This window comes from Panthera tigris, chromosome A3 (assembly GCF_018350195.1).
Source record: "Panthera tigris isolate Pti1 chromosome A3, P.tigris_Pti1_mat1.1, whole genome shotgun sequence".
In the NCBI taxonomy this organism is placed as follows: Eukaryota; Metazoa; Chordata; class Mammalia; order Carnivora; family Felidae; genus Panthera; species Panthera tigris.
The window spans coordinates 103,979,763-103,992,015 of NC_056662.1; the positions used below are offsets into that span (position 1 = coordinate 103,979,763).

The 12,253-nt window shown below is 48.7% G+C and overlaps 1 protein-coding gene and 1 long non-coding RNA gene across 4 annotated transcripts in view; one reads left to right on the forward strand and one right to left on the reverse strand.

Annotated features, from left to right (window-relative positions):
- Positions 1–12,253, forward strand: part of KCNIP3 (potassium voltage-gated channel interacting protein 3) — an 86,472-nt gene that overhangs the window by 48,562 nt on the left and 25,657 nt on the right. The gene's annotated exons all lie outside the window — the stretch shown is intronic.
- LOC122237387 lies at positions 5,994–12,096 on the reverse strand. 3 transcript variants are annotated; one of them, XR_006215902.1, is made up of 4 exons: positions 11,758–12,000; positions 10,861–10,976; positions 8,854–8,961; positions 5,994–6,149 (listed from the first exon to the last, which is right to left on the reverse strand). It is a non-coding gene; the product is annotated as an uncharacterized LOC122237387 (long non-coding RNA). The 3 variants fall into 3 exon arrangements; XR_006215901.1 differs by lacking the exons at positions 5,994–6,149; positions 11,758–12,000 and adding an exon at positions 12,013–12,096 and having other exon boundaries at positions 8,041–8,961; XR_006215900.1 differs by lacking the exon at positions 5,994–6,149 and having other exon boundaries at positions 8,041–8,961.

Consider the following 12,253-nt stretch of genomic DNA (forward strand, 5'->3'; position numbering starts at 1 on the left):
CCAGCTGGCTAACTCTAAATATAAATGTTTTAAACATTAAAAAAAAAAAAAAAAAAGAGGAGTGCCTGCATGGCTTAGTAGGTTGGGCGGCCAACTACATACAGCTCAGGTCATGATCTCGTAGTCTATGAGTTCTAGCCCCGCATTGGGCTCTGTGCTGACAGCTCAGAGCCTGGAGCCTGCTTCCAATTCTGTGTCTCCCTCTCTCTCTGCCCCTTCCCTGCTTGCTCTCTCTTTCTCTCTCTCAAAGATAATAAACATTAAAAATTTAAAAAAAAAAGAAAAAGAAAAAAGAAGTTTTTTATTGAATAATGGGTCAGACACATGTGCAGCTTCATGTGGTGGACAGTGCTTCTCCTGCATGTCACCGTTGTCACCAGTGTTAAAGGCAGTAAGAGATAGATATGGGTTCCAGTTTGTTCTCACTTTTTCTCCCTTCGTATCCAGCCTTTTCCCCTATATTCTGGTCTTGCTGACCTACAGCAACTTCAGGCATATGTGGAGGCAACAGCCTTCCATAGACTTCTTACCCCACTCCCCCAATTGTGTAAGGTCTCATTCTTATAATAAAGCCTTTATTCTATATCTCTCATAGTGGTTCTGCTTCCCCGATCAACCATAATGGTGCAAGATCCCAATTCTCTGTTAAAATTTAAACTTCATCTTTGGATTCATTTGGTCCATTTCCTTTTCTATTTTTGGAAATATACTAATTGTAGTTATTTTGAAGTCCTTATCTGCTAACTCCAAAATCTGGGTCATCTCTGTAGGCTTCTATTAAGTGCATGATAAGCCACTTTTCCTTCTTCATATGTCTAGCAATTTTTTATTGCATGCTGAATGATGTGTTTGTTATGCATGTGAATGGTAAGTTGTAGAGGCTCTGGGTTACCTTCTCTCCCTCAAAAGAGTGTTGAGTTTTGTTCAGGAGTTAACCTCCTGGCAAATCACACTCCTCTTGTCCAAGCTTGCTTTTAGGCTTTGTTAACATACGCCTGTTTCAGCTTTTTTCTTATTTATGAAGTGTAGCCGTTCTCTTGAGGAATTACCTTAATCCTAAACTATGGCTTTTCTGGGACCTCAACAGAAAGCCTAAGTTGTTCACCAGTGTTTGGCTGGGCTCAACCCTTGATATTTTCTCACAGTTCTAGGAGATTTCAGTCCCCCCAACCGCTATTTTCTGTAAGCCCTCCCGGAGTCTCTCTCTGCTCATGAACAGCCTAACAATTGACCCGAGGGATATTTTCATAGATTTTGGGGGCTGCTCCTTTTCTGTGGCTCCCTCATTTCCAGACTCCTGCCCTCTCAAATCATGGCCACCTTGGCAGTCTCGAAGTCTTATCTCTATCTCCTGAATCCAGTGTGACCAACAGTGCTAGGATGTTCTGCTGCTCAGCATTTTGGAAAATATGCTCAGAAATAAAGAAGAAATGAATGTGGGGATCATTTAGTGTGATTCTCAAGGATCATTACCCTATGTTAATTGATGTCCAGTGTCTACATATAGTTGCTTTACATGTTTTGTCTAGACTTTACAGTTGTTTTCATTGGTAAGGTAAGTCTGATGCCAGCTACTCATCGTAACTGGAATCTTCCTTTTCTGCATTCACAGGGGCTGAGAGAGGTGATGTCATTTGTATGGTTAAAAACACAGATGTGGGGCGCCTGGGTGGCTCAGTCGGTTAAGCGTCCGACTTCGGCTTAGGTCATGATCTCGCAGTTTGTGAGTTCGAGGCCCACGTCGGGCTCTGTGCTGACGGCTCGGAGCCTGGAGCCTGCTTCTGATTCTGTGTCTCCCTCTCTCTCTGCCCCTCCCCTGCTCACACTCTGTCTCTCTCTCTCTCCTTCAAAAATAAATAAACATTAAAAAAATTAAAGACAAATAAAAACACGGATGTATTTAAACTCACCTATGTTCCTGCTTGGTCTCTGAGTGTCAACAGGATGTACGATGAATCCTTTCTTTGTGATAACAACAGAAGCTTCATCCCCTGTTGGATACCTCAAATGGGTGAAAGGCACTGTTCTAAGTGCTTTACATGCACTAATTTATGTTACCCTCATACTCACTCTGTGATATATGTATTATCATTCCCATTTATAGTTGCAGAACTGAGTCTTGTTGAGGCTAAGTTACTTGCCCAAGGTCATATGTCTAATAAGTAGAAAAGCCAGGATTTGAATCTAGACAGTCTGTTTTCAAAGCCTGCACTATTTTTAAAAATTTTTTTTAACATTTATTTATTTTTGAGACAGAGAGAGAGAGCATGAACAGGGGAGGGTCAGAGAAAGAGGGAGACACAGAATCCGAAACAGGCTCCAGGCTCTGAGCTGTCAGCACAGAGCCCGACCCGGGGCTCGAACCCACAGACTGCGAGGTCATGACCTGAGCCGAAGTCGGATGCTTAACCGACTGAGCCACCCAGGCACCCCAAAGCCTGCACTATTAACCACCATGCTACACTGCCATTTAAAAATGATCTCAGTATTTCTTTTGAGAGAGGCAGAGAGAGAGAGAGAGAGAGAGAAACCCAAGCAGGCTCCACACTGTCAGTACAGAGCCTGATGTGGGGCTCAAGCTCACAAACCATGAGATCATGACCTGAGTTGAAATCAAGAGTCAGATACTTAACAGACTGAGCCACCCAGGCACCCCTCAATATTTTTTTAGATTTTGTTAAAAATGTAAGTTATGACAAAATCATTGTTTGAGCAGACTATTAAAATCTATAGTTTTTCCTCCCAGGCTGCATTTGGAACATACAGAATCTGTCAGCTTCCTTCATTTCTCTCAGTGAGGTTCCCTCCTTTCTGCCACTACCTGGGTGCAGGCTACCTTCATCTTTCACCCCAGCTCTTCCCTGTTATCATCATGGGCTTCTCTGCCTCCAGGCTTCAGAGTACATTCAAACCCCAGCTCTGCCTCTTACCAATGTTGAGCACTTGGTGTACATTTCTGAAGCCTCAATTTCTCCTCAGCTTCATGGAACAGAAAACCTAAGTAATGGTGATTTATTTATTTTTTTAATATGCTCTGAAGGCAGTGTCACAGAGAGATGGGTGGTGTGCCTCACAACCCCTGCCTCCCCATCCACCTCCTGTGCTGACCACATTGGCTTTTTGAGGTCCCTGCCTTGCCTGATGTCTGCCTGTTCCTTGCCAGTTGCCAGTCTTGTGACTGGGAGCTTCCTTCTAAAGGTTTAATCCCCAACTGAGGGCTCCAGCTGTTTGTTCTGCCCTTCTCCTCCCCACCTCCAGGTTGCTCCACCCTCCAGCCCAATGATTGGGCTGTTTTTCTTGGCCCCAGTCCTCACCATACATACATACATACATACATACCACATCTTCTTTATCCATTCATTGTCAATGGACATTTGGGCTCTTTCCATATTTTGGCTATTGTCAATAGTGCTGCTATAAACATTGGGGTGCATGTGCCCCTTCGAAACAGCACACATGTATCCCTTGGATAAATACCTACTAGTGCAATTGCTGGGTCATAGGGTAGTTCTATTTTTAATTTTTTGAGGAACCTCCATACTGTTTTCCAGAGTGGTCGCACCAGTTTGCATTCCCACCAGCATTGCAAAAGAGATCGTCTTTCAGCGCATCCTCACCAACATCTGTTGTTGCCCGAGTTGTTAATGTTAGCCATTCTGACGGGTGTGAGGTGGTATCTCATTGTGGTTTTGATATGTATTTCCCTGATGATGAGTGATGTTGAGCATTTTTTCATGTGTCGGTTGGCCATCTGGATGTCTTCTTTGGAGAAGTGTCTATTCATGTCTTTTGCCCATTTCTTCACTGGATTATTTGCTTTTTGGGTGTTGAGTTTGATAAGTTCTTTGTAGATTTTGGATACTAACCCTTTATCTTATATGTCATTTGTAAGTATCTTCTTCCATTCTGTTGGTTGCCTTTTAGTTTTGCTGATTGTTTCCTTCATAAGTAATGGTGATTTAAATGAGACCAGGGTTTAGTTTTGTCAAGCAATGAAAAATCCAGAGGTAGGTAGTTGTTAGGTTTAGTTTGGCAACTCAAGTCATAATTTAGGAACCTGTGTCCTTCTCTCATGGCTTCAGGTACAGCCATCATAAACCATTCCAGAAAAGACTGAGGAGAAATGGCAAAAAGGCATATGCCAGCTGAGTCTGTCTTACTTTCTTTAAGGTAGTTTCCTAGAAATCACCCAATGATTTCTGCTTATATCTCATTGGCCCAGACTGTGTCATATGGCCATCTCTAGCCACAAAGGCAGCTGGGAAATGCTTTTCTTTTTTTTAGCAGAACACATTGTTGCCCCCCACAAAATGAGGATTCTGCTAGAGAGAAAGAAAGGAAAGAACAGATCCTAAGTCTATGCAACCAAAATTCTCTGTCATAGGGGTAAATGGTCTCATTTCCTCCATAATTAGGGTTGACATGAGGATGATAATTCTTTTAAAGCATCTAGCAGATACCTGGCTCAGACAATGGCAGTGAATATTCTCAGCCTTGAGGAACTTTTCTAATAGCCCATCTAAGAAAGATCTTCACAAAAAACTATGTAGAATGCTCATCAGGACCACCCACAGAGTAAGGGCTCAATAAATATTTGTGGCATTGACTTGTCTAAGACCCACCCAAGGAGAGAGCATCAGTAAAGGCTGGTAAGACACAGTCTAAAGCCTTTTTAAAGCCCTGCATTGGAGGAAGTCGACTCTCTTGACTTGATATCACTTTACTCAGTCGGTAGGGTGATAAGACTGTGGGCCTTGGGCCTAGATACTACAAAGAGACAGCCATGGTAGCTTGTCTGTCCCAAACTACCCCTTACTTTGTCCCTCATTAGAGAGCTCTGGTTCTAGCCCCAGGTTCAAGTGTCTCCCTTCCTCCTTTAGCTACAAGTAGAGCTGGGCCTTCTCCCTTGCCCTGGTCCTGATTGATCTGAATCATCATGTTTGCATTAATTAAGTTAGATCAGGTGCTATAGCAATGAGACTCTCAAAACTCAATGGCCTAAGGACAAAGAAGTTTATTTCTCTCTCCTGTGACCATCCTGAGGTGGGCATGCAGGTTGGTGAATGGCTCTACTCCATGCAGGGCCCAGGTGCCTTCCACCTTGTGGCTCTGCCAACTTCTTCATATCTGAACTTAAGAACTGAACAGATTCAGATAATTTTCTGAAATACATTTCGTTCATGAATTCTCATACTTGTTATCTAAAACTCAGGAATCTGGTAGATTTGGATGATACAGTATACTGCCCATGACCTGACATTACTACAATAACTTTCATATCTGAATTCAGATATGTGTCGATTTGGATAGTGAGGATCCTCGGGCTATCCACCCTGGCAGTGGAATGAGAAAGCTTAACTACCTACCTTAGTTCTGTTCTTTGGGTCCAGCACCTTGCCTGCTGTCCTCCACGGTCCCAGCCTTGCCTTCCATTCCCTGCCCATTTCCCTCTCAGCCACATTTCAAGTTAGGTGTTGGGAAGTGTGTCCTCCTTTAGGGCCATAGAGCTTTCCAAGTTTTCTGCTAGTGCAAGTTAGGAGGGCCCAGAGTTATTGTAGGTCTCGATTACTCACAGGCTTTTGGGAGCCGGACTTCTGGCTTCTACCACAATGTAATTCCCTCAAACACCTGGTCAGTTTCTGGTCCATTTCCTTCTAGTCAGTTTTGTGTTCAGGAACCACTACCAAAGTTCTTTTCTGAATATGGTTCTCCCATAGCTGCTGTATTTCCTGGATTCCTTGTACCTGTTGTGTCTCACTTGAGGCCATCTTTGTTTGGCTGATAAATCTCAAAGGACTTTTGAAAAATGCTTTTTGCAACAATCTTATTTCTATAGTTTGGCCCAAAAGTGTTTGCTTTTCCAACATTGTGAAGCCTTCAGTATATGGTGTCTCCCTCTTCCCTTCTACCTCTATTTTCAAAATAGCCAGCTCTCAACTCATTTCTCTCTTTCTTTAAGAGAGTTTTTTTAAGTTTATTTCTTTCTCCCTTAACATCTCAGGGTGAGTGTTCCAGGCTGGTGGGCAGTTCTGTTCCATGCGGTCATTCAGGGACCCAAGTCCCTTCCATCTTATGGCTCCACTCTCTCCTCCCCTTCCAGACTTGTCGTGATCTACATGGCTGAGGCTGGTCATCGACATGTCTGGGTTCTAGCCAGCAGGAAAAGAGAAGACAGAATGAGTAAGAGACTCACTCACTGACTTAGGGCCTCCATCCCCAAAGCAGCACCCATTACTTCCACTGGCAAAAATTTAGTCACATGGCCACACCTGATTACAAAGGGGTCAGAGAAATGCTGTCACCACTGGGCAAACATGTGTCTAGTTAATACTTTTTTGCTGTAGAAGAGAGGAGAATGAGTTTTGGTGGAGAGCTAGCAGACTCTCCCGCAGTGGTGGTCTCATTCCTCTCACTGACAACAGATTTAGGCATCACATGTGAAATAATTCCGGCCATGAAACATGAGGAATTGTTCATGAGAAGAATTAACCCAGTTGTTAATGGGTAAGTCTTCTTCACTATAAAAAAGGAGACATAGGAAGAGATGGTCCCTTCTTTTTTCCCAGGACATTGTCATGTCAGGATGTGATGTCTGGAATTAGGCATCCATCTTGTGGTCATGAGGGGAGCAGGAGTAAGGTTGATGATTTGAGGCTGGAGGTGTATGTAGGTAGATACATGAGCCCAGGTCCTTAATGATACTACTGGATCTGAGCTGATTGTCCCTGGTGCCACCCTCCTGCTGGACTTCTGTGTGTGACACTGTACAGTCCCTTATGGGTTAAGCTAAAGGAATGGAGGTTTTCTGTTACCTGTTGCCACAAACCTCCCACATTTCATCTGAAGTTGGGCCAGAGCAGAGACTGTGTGGATGGGTTCTGTGTGGCCCCCAGGGGTGGGTTTGATTGGAAGAGTTGGGCAATACCATAAAGCAAAGAGAAGTAGGCTCCTTTGGTGTCACTTCCTAGGTTGTCCTGGCTCTGAGGAAGGAGCATCTCCGGGAACAGGGCCCATCATGCCTGTCTTGGGATGTTTTCACATCCATCAGCTTGTCAGGTTCTCAGAGCTTACTGACAGGCAGGTAAATGTCATCAAGTGGCCACATTTTAAAAGAAGGAAAGGAAGGCTCAGAGAGGTGGTGTGCCTTAGCCAACTCTGCTGACAGGTTAGGGTTGGAACTAGGGACTTGGCCCTGGTTCTCTTGGACTCCCAGTCCAGTGCTCCTGCTAGTGACACCAGGATAGCCTCTGCTAAAATAGTTGGAGGAAAAGCATCACCTGATAGTCCATTAACTATTTCATAAATTCGTTGAGGCAGGTAATACTTATACCTTCAGGAAGTTTCCAATCCAGTGGGAGAACAGAAACAAATAAATGAACACAGAAAGAAATAGCTAAACTCACACAGTGAGAACTATAAAGAGGGAAGAGGATGGGGGGTGTGGTGGAGACTAATAAGGGGGAGCAGGTCAAGGAAGCTACTTGGCAGAAGTGACGCTTAAGTCGAGAACCAAAGGATAAGTAGGCACTAATTAGCTGGGTGAAAAGGAAGAGGAGGAGGAAGAAGAGCATTGATGGCTCAGGGAAGAGCATGCCCAGAGATCTAGAGGTGGGAGAGTGGGGCCCACTCAGGTAGCTGCAAGCATGGCTGGGGTCATGTGAGCTGGAAGGAGAGGAAGGGCCCAACCACACTGGTCTAGTGGGGCATGGCAGGATTGAATTAAAATCGCAGGCTGTGGAGCTGGATCGTTTGGGTTCAAACCCTGACGCTGTGTATTATCTGCTGTGTGCCCTTAAGCACAGAATGAACCACTCCGTGCTTCGATCTCTTCCTCTTATCAAATCCCTACCTTATTGGGAGCTGCGAGAAATGAAGAAGCTGAGTGGTGTTGAAGTGCTTGGTACGTAGTAAGTGCTTAGTAAATGTCAGCTGCCCTTATGGGCCGTGTTAAGGATTTTGGTCTCTGTTCCGTGAGCAATGGGGGTTACATTGATCAAGACCCTTTTGGTTGCAAAGAACAGCAACCCAACTCACACTGGCTTAAGCAACAGTAGGGGGATTTATTAGCTCCTGTAACTGAAAGATACGGGTTTAGCTGTGCCATCAGGCACAGCTGGGTCAAGGCATATAACATTGTCAACTGAACTTGGGCTATTCATTCATCCTGCTTTCTCAAGAAATAACCTCATTCTCCAGCTTGCTGTCCCCACATGGTGGCAGGGTGGTCATTTAGCTACCATAGTGAAAGAGAGTGCCTCTTTCCTGCTTGTCCCAGGGCCACTCGTGGAGGTCTCTCATTGTCTTGGCCCCCAGCTGGTACCCATCCTTGAACCAATCCCTGTGACAGTGGAGGGGTGGTGTGCAGTGGGAAAAGAGGAGTTGGTGGTGATTGACCAATTACATCCCCAAATCTCCGAAATCACTGGCCTGAGGCTGGCAGGAGCAAGGGGCTCCACAAAGGAAATTGGACGGCTGTCGTCGAATCCAGGCAAACATAACCAGGGTTGAGTCAGAGAGCCACTAGGGGTTGTAAGCAAGGGAAAAGCAGGCCCTGATGTCCATTTTGAGATGACCACTCTGGTAGCTGAATGGGGGGAAGAGATAGGAGGAGGACAGAGTGGAGATGGTCACTCTATTGGTGGTTGGCATCACGAGTCCAGGAGAAAGGGACAATGGCGTGGCCAGCCTGGGGGCAGTGGAGCAAAGAGGGGTGAGAAAGGCGCACAGTGCCAAGGTGTGTTGGTAGACTGGGCAGCAATGGGACAGGAAGATTCTGGTCTAGACCAGGGTTTTGGACCGAGCCCCTAGGACGGGGAGCTTGAAGGAAGGGCAGGTTTGGGGGAAGGTTGATACTTCAGCTTTGTAAGCGATGCATCTGAAGAGCCTTGGGACACCCGTGGGGAGGAGTCCTAGAGGCGTTTCTTCGGGATGTGGAATTCCAAGGGCACTCTTGTCTGGTTCCTATGAAATATGAGAAGGAGAAATAAGTTGAGTGATGTCTGATCTGCCCAGGAGAATGTCCTAGAACCAAGGGTGGCCTGCTCTCCGGGAGGGCTGAGACAGGAACAACTTGCTGGGCTGTTTGCCGGGAATGGGTCCCTCAAACAGCATGTGTGAAGTCCAATCCCTCCCTTAAAAGTCAAAAGACCTTTTGAAATCCTTAGGCAGCTAGGTAGTCAGTAGGCTGGGGCAACCAATGAATGTTGGTCAAACTGACAGGGTTCCAACCCACAGGAGGTGACAATACAGCTGTGGTGAGAAAGGAGAAGCATGGGACAGCATGGAAGATGTCTGGGCAGACAGCCCAAACACAGCAGAGTGGCATGGCTCAGGCAGCAGAGGCCGGGGGGCTTCTGAGGAGAAGGGGGTTGATGCAGGGCTGGTATAATCTGGGGAGGCTTCCTGGAGGCAGAGCTGGAGCGGTATCAGTATTCTAGGCATAGGAAGACCATGACCTTAGGTGCAGGATGCAAGGCTTGGTTTGGGGTATGTCCCAGCCCACCCCAAAACAGCTGAGGCTGAGTTGCTAAAAACTTTCTAAATTGGACCAGGACACCAGGCGTCTCAGAGCCTCCCAGACACCCTGAGGTCTTCAAGTGAGGGCTCAGGACTCCCCAGCCTTCTACTATCATCTGGGGTAGAGCGACTGCTCCCTCCACATTGCCCCTCATCTTTCCCTACCTCTACAGCAGCCCTCAGCACCCTGCACTGCAGAGATTTCTCTATATGTGCCCCTCCCCTAAGCCTGCCCCATCCCCCCAAGGCAGGGAGCCAGCAGGGAACACTGTCAACACCCAGTATGCTCCCGGCTGAAGGAGGCACTTGGGGGATGTTAGGGATGGGGCAAATGACCCTCTAGAAGAGGAGCTACAGGCAGCTGGGAAAGGCCTGGCCTGGCACTTCGTGGGTGTGGGGAGGATGTATGGGGCCTGGGGGCTTGTCTGCCAGCTTCCCTGTCCAGGTCCTGTGGAAGAGGGGAGTGTGATAGGGCCATCAACCCAGCCTCAGTGGACCTGGTTGGCCCCAGAGCTGGCAGGCCCCAAGCTAGTGAGAGAGCAGGGGAGTCAGTTTCCCATCCATTAGGCCCATGGCCCAGGCTGCTAATGCCGAGCGGACATTCTGCTCTCATCCCTGGTATCCACTTAGGCATCGTTAATATTTTACACTGCATAGCCAGGGGATCGATGTCTCATTTATAGCTCAGTGTTTATGAGCAGCCATTGAAGCTTTCACAGGGAAGATGCTCAGGAACACCAGGGGAAACTGAGGCAGGGGAGCAGGGGTGGGCCAGCCTCAGGAGGACCCTCCATATGCCTTCCTTTGCTTGCCCAGTTCTCTATTTCACACCTGGCACCCTGTACGCACCCAGCTCCGAGAACACATCATAAGGGGCCATCGGAGCCTGTGACACAGGCCAGCCCTTGTCTCACTTGATCCCCTACAAGCCCCTGGAGAGGTGGGATTATCATCCCCATTTTAGGAAACAGGCTTAGAGAGGTTAATGTACTTTCCACCAGACCATTGAGGATTGGTGGCAACTAGCTGGGACACAGGCTAGATTTTGCTCAGCACGTAAGTGTGTAAATTAGAGTGCAGGAGGCTCTTGAGCCTTTCCAGACTTACACACTTTAGCAACTCATGTGCTCCAAAAGCGCCGCGTTCTCGGGCGATCATTAGCATCTCTGCTTGGAACTCTTGCCTCTTTGGTCAGTGAAAACTCACCGCATGCCCACATAAATGCAATTGAAAGCTGTGCGTTTACAGTTCTTTAAAAATATCTGCAATAACAGACTTTTAACTAGGTGTGTTAAATAGTGAGATTGAACTACATAGGCCAGAAGACACCCGGCAGCCTCTCACCTCCGTTTCCACTGGAACCGTGCGTTAGGCTGCGTCAGCATCTACTAGAATCCGGGAGGCCTGCGCTCCGCCTGTGCGTCTTCCCCAGTCCGTCCTCTAGCCCTCGGTTTCCTGAACTGTAAAATGGGGAAGAGAAACGCCCTGGGGGAGCCCTTAAGGATTACAAGTAAACCTAAAGGTTTGGCTCACGGACGCCAGCTCCAGAAGGACCCTCGGCCGGCCGTGCACGCTGGATTTCCCACCCCACCCGGGCGCCGAGCTCTGTGCCTGGGGAGCAGTACCCGTTCAGTATTTGTCGAACGAATGACCGAGTGGGTGGCAGAGGTTCATAAATGGAAGCTACCATTTTTCAGACTCTAGGTCCAAACAGGCGTGGAGCGGGGCTGGATTTCCCCCTCCCCTAAGGCACCGGGCGAACTGAGGAACTTGGTGTTCACAGCAGCCCGCTCTTCCGCCGTCTCAGCTAGGGGCTGGTGAGGACACCTGGGGAGTGCAGCGCCCGCCGGGGGGCAGCAGAGAGCCACGGCTTCCGCCCTCAGGTCCAGGAGTTCGGATACGTGGTGGATCCCGGGCTCCGCCCTGCCACGCCCCCACCTCTCCCCTTCCTTTCTCCTTCCTTTCCTACACATCGCCCCTGGGCAGGAAGAGAGCGATCCACAAACGAATTAGCACTCCCGTGCACTTGGCATCCGCTTAGCTCTTTCCCACATCCGGAAAGGCAGTCAGGCACCAGCCCCTCCGTGTGGAGGAGTCCGCAAGTCCGTGACTCGACCAAGGTCATGCAGCAAAACCAAGAGTGAAACTCAGTTCTGTAGTCTCTAATACCAAAGACCACACTCCCTCCAAAAGTCTGGAGCGCACACGGGTTTCCAGAGCTGGATAACTTTGGATACCAACTTTTCTATTTTCAACGGGCGGCAGACCAGGGCCAAGTTCAACCTCGAGCCGAGGGCTGATGGTGTGGGAAATACCCCAGGGAGAGAGGGCTTCCCCGATCCCCCGAAGGCCCGCTCTGCGCTGGCCCGCGGGGCGGTGAGCGGCGGAGGCACCCCTCCGCCAGGAGACTGGAGCTCCGACTCCCCGCACAGAGCGAAGCTGCGGCTCCCTTCCTCTCCGGCCTCCGGCCCCCCTCCCCAGCCACTCAGCCCCCACCTTGTACGGGCAGTTGGGTAAAACCACCGACCGCGCGGCCTCCGGGGGGGATGGCCGGGTGGCGATGGCTGTGCGCCAGGCTCGGTCAGGGGGCTGGGCTGTGAGGGGCGGGGCCACCTCCCTCCGCCCCTTCCCGGGCTCGCGCGGGAGGGGGGGGGCGCGCCGGGGACGCCTCCCCGGGTGGTCGCCTTGCCTAGGCCAATGAGCGCGCGGGGAGCGATGGAGGCTGGGGCGGCCGGGA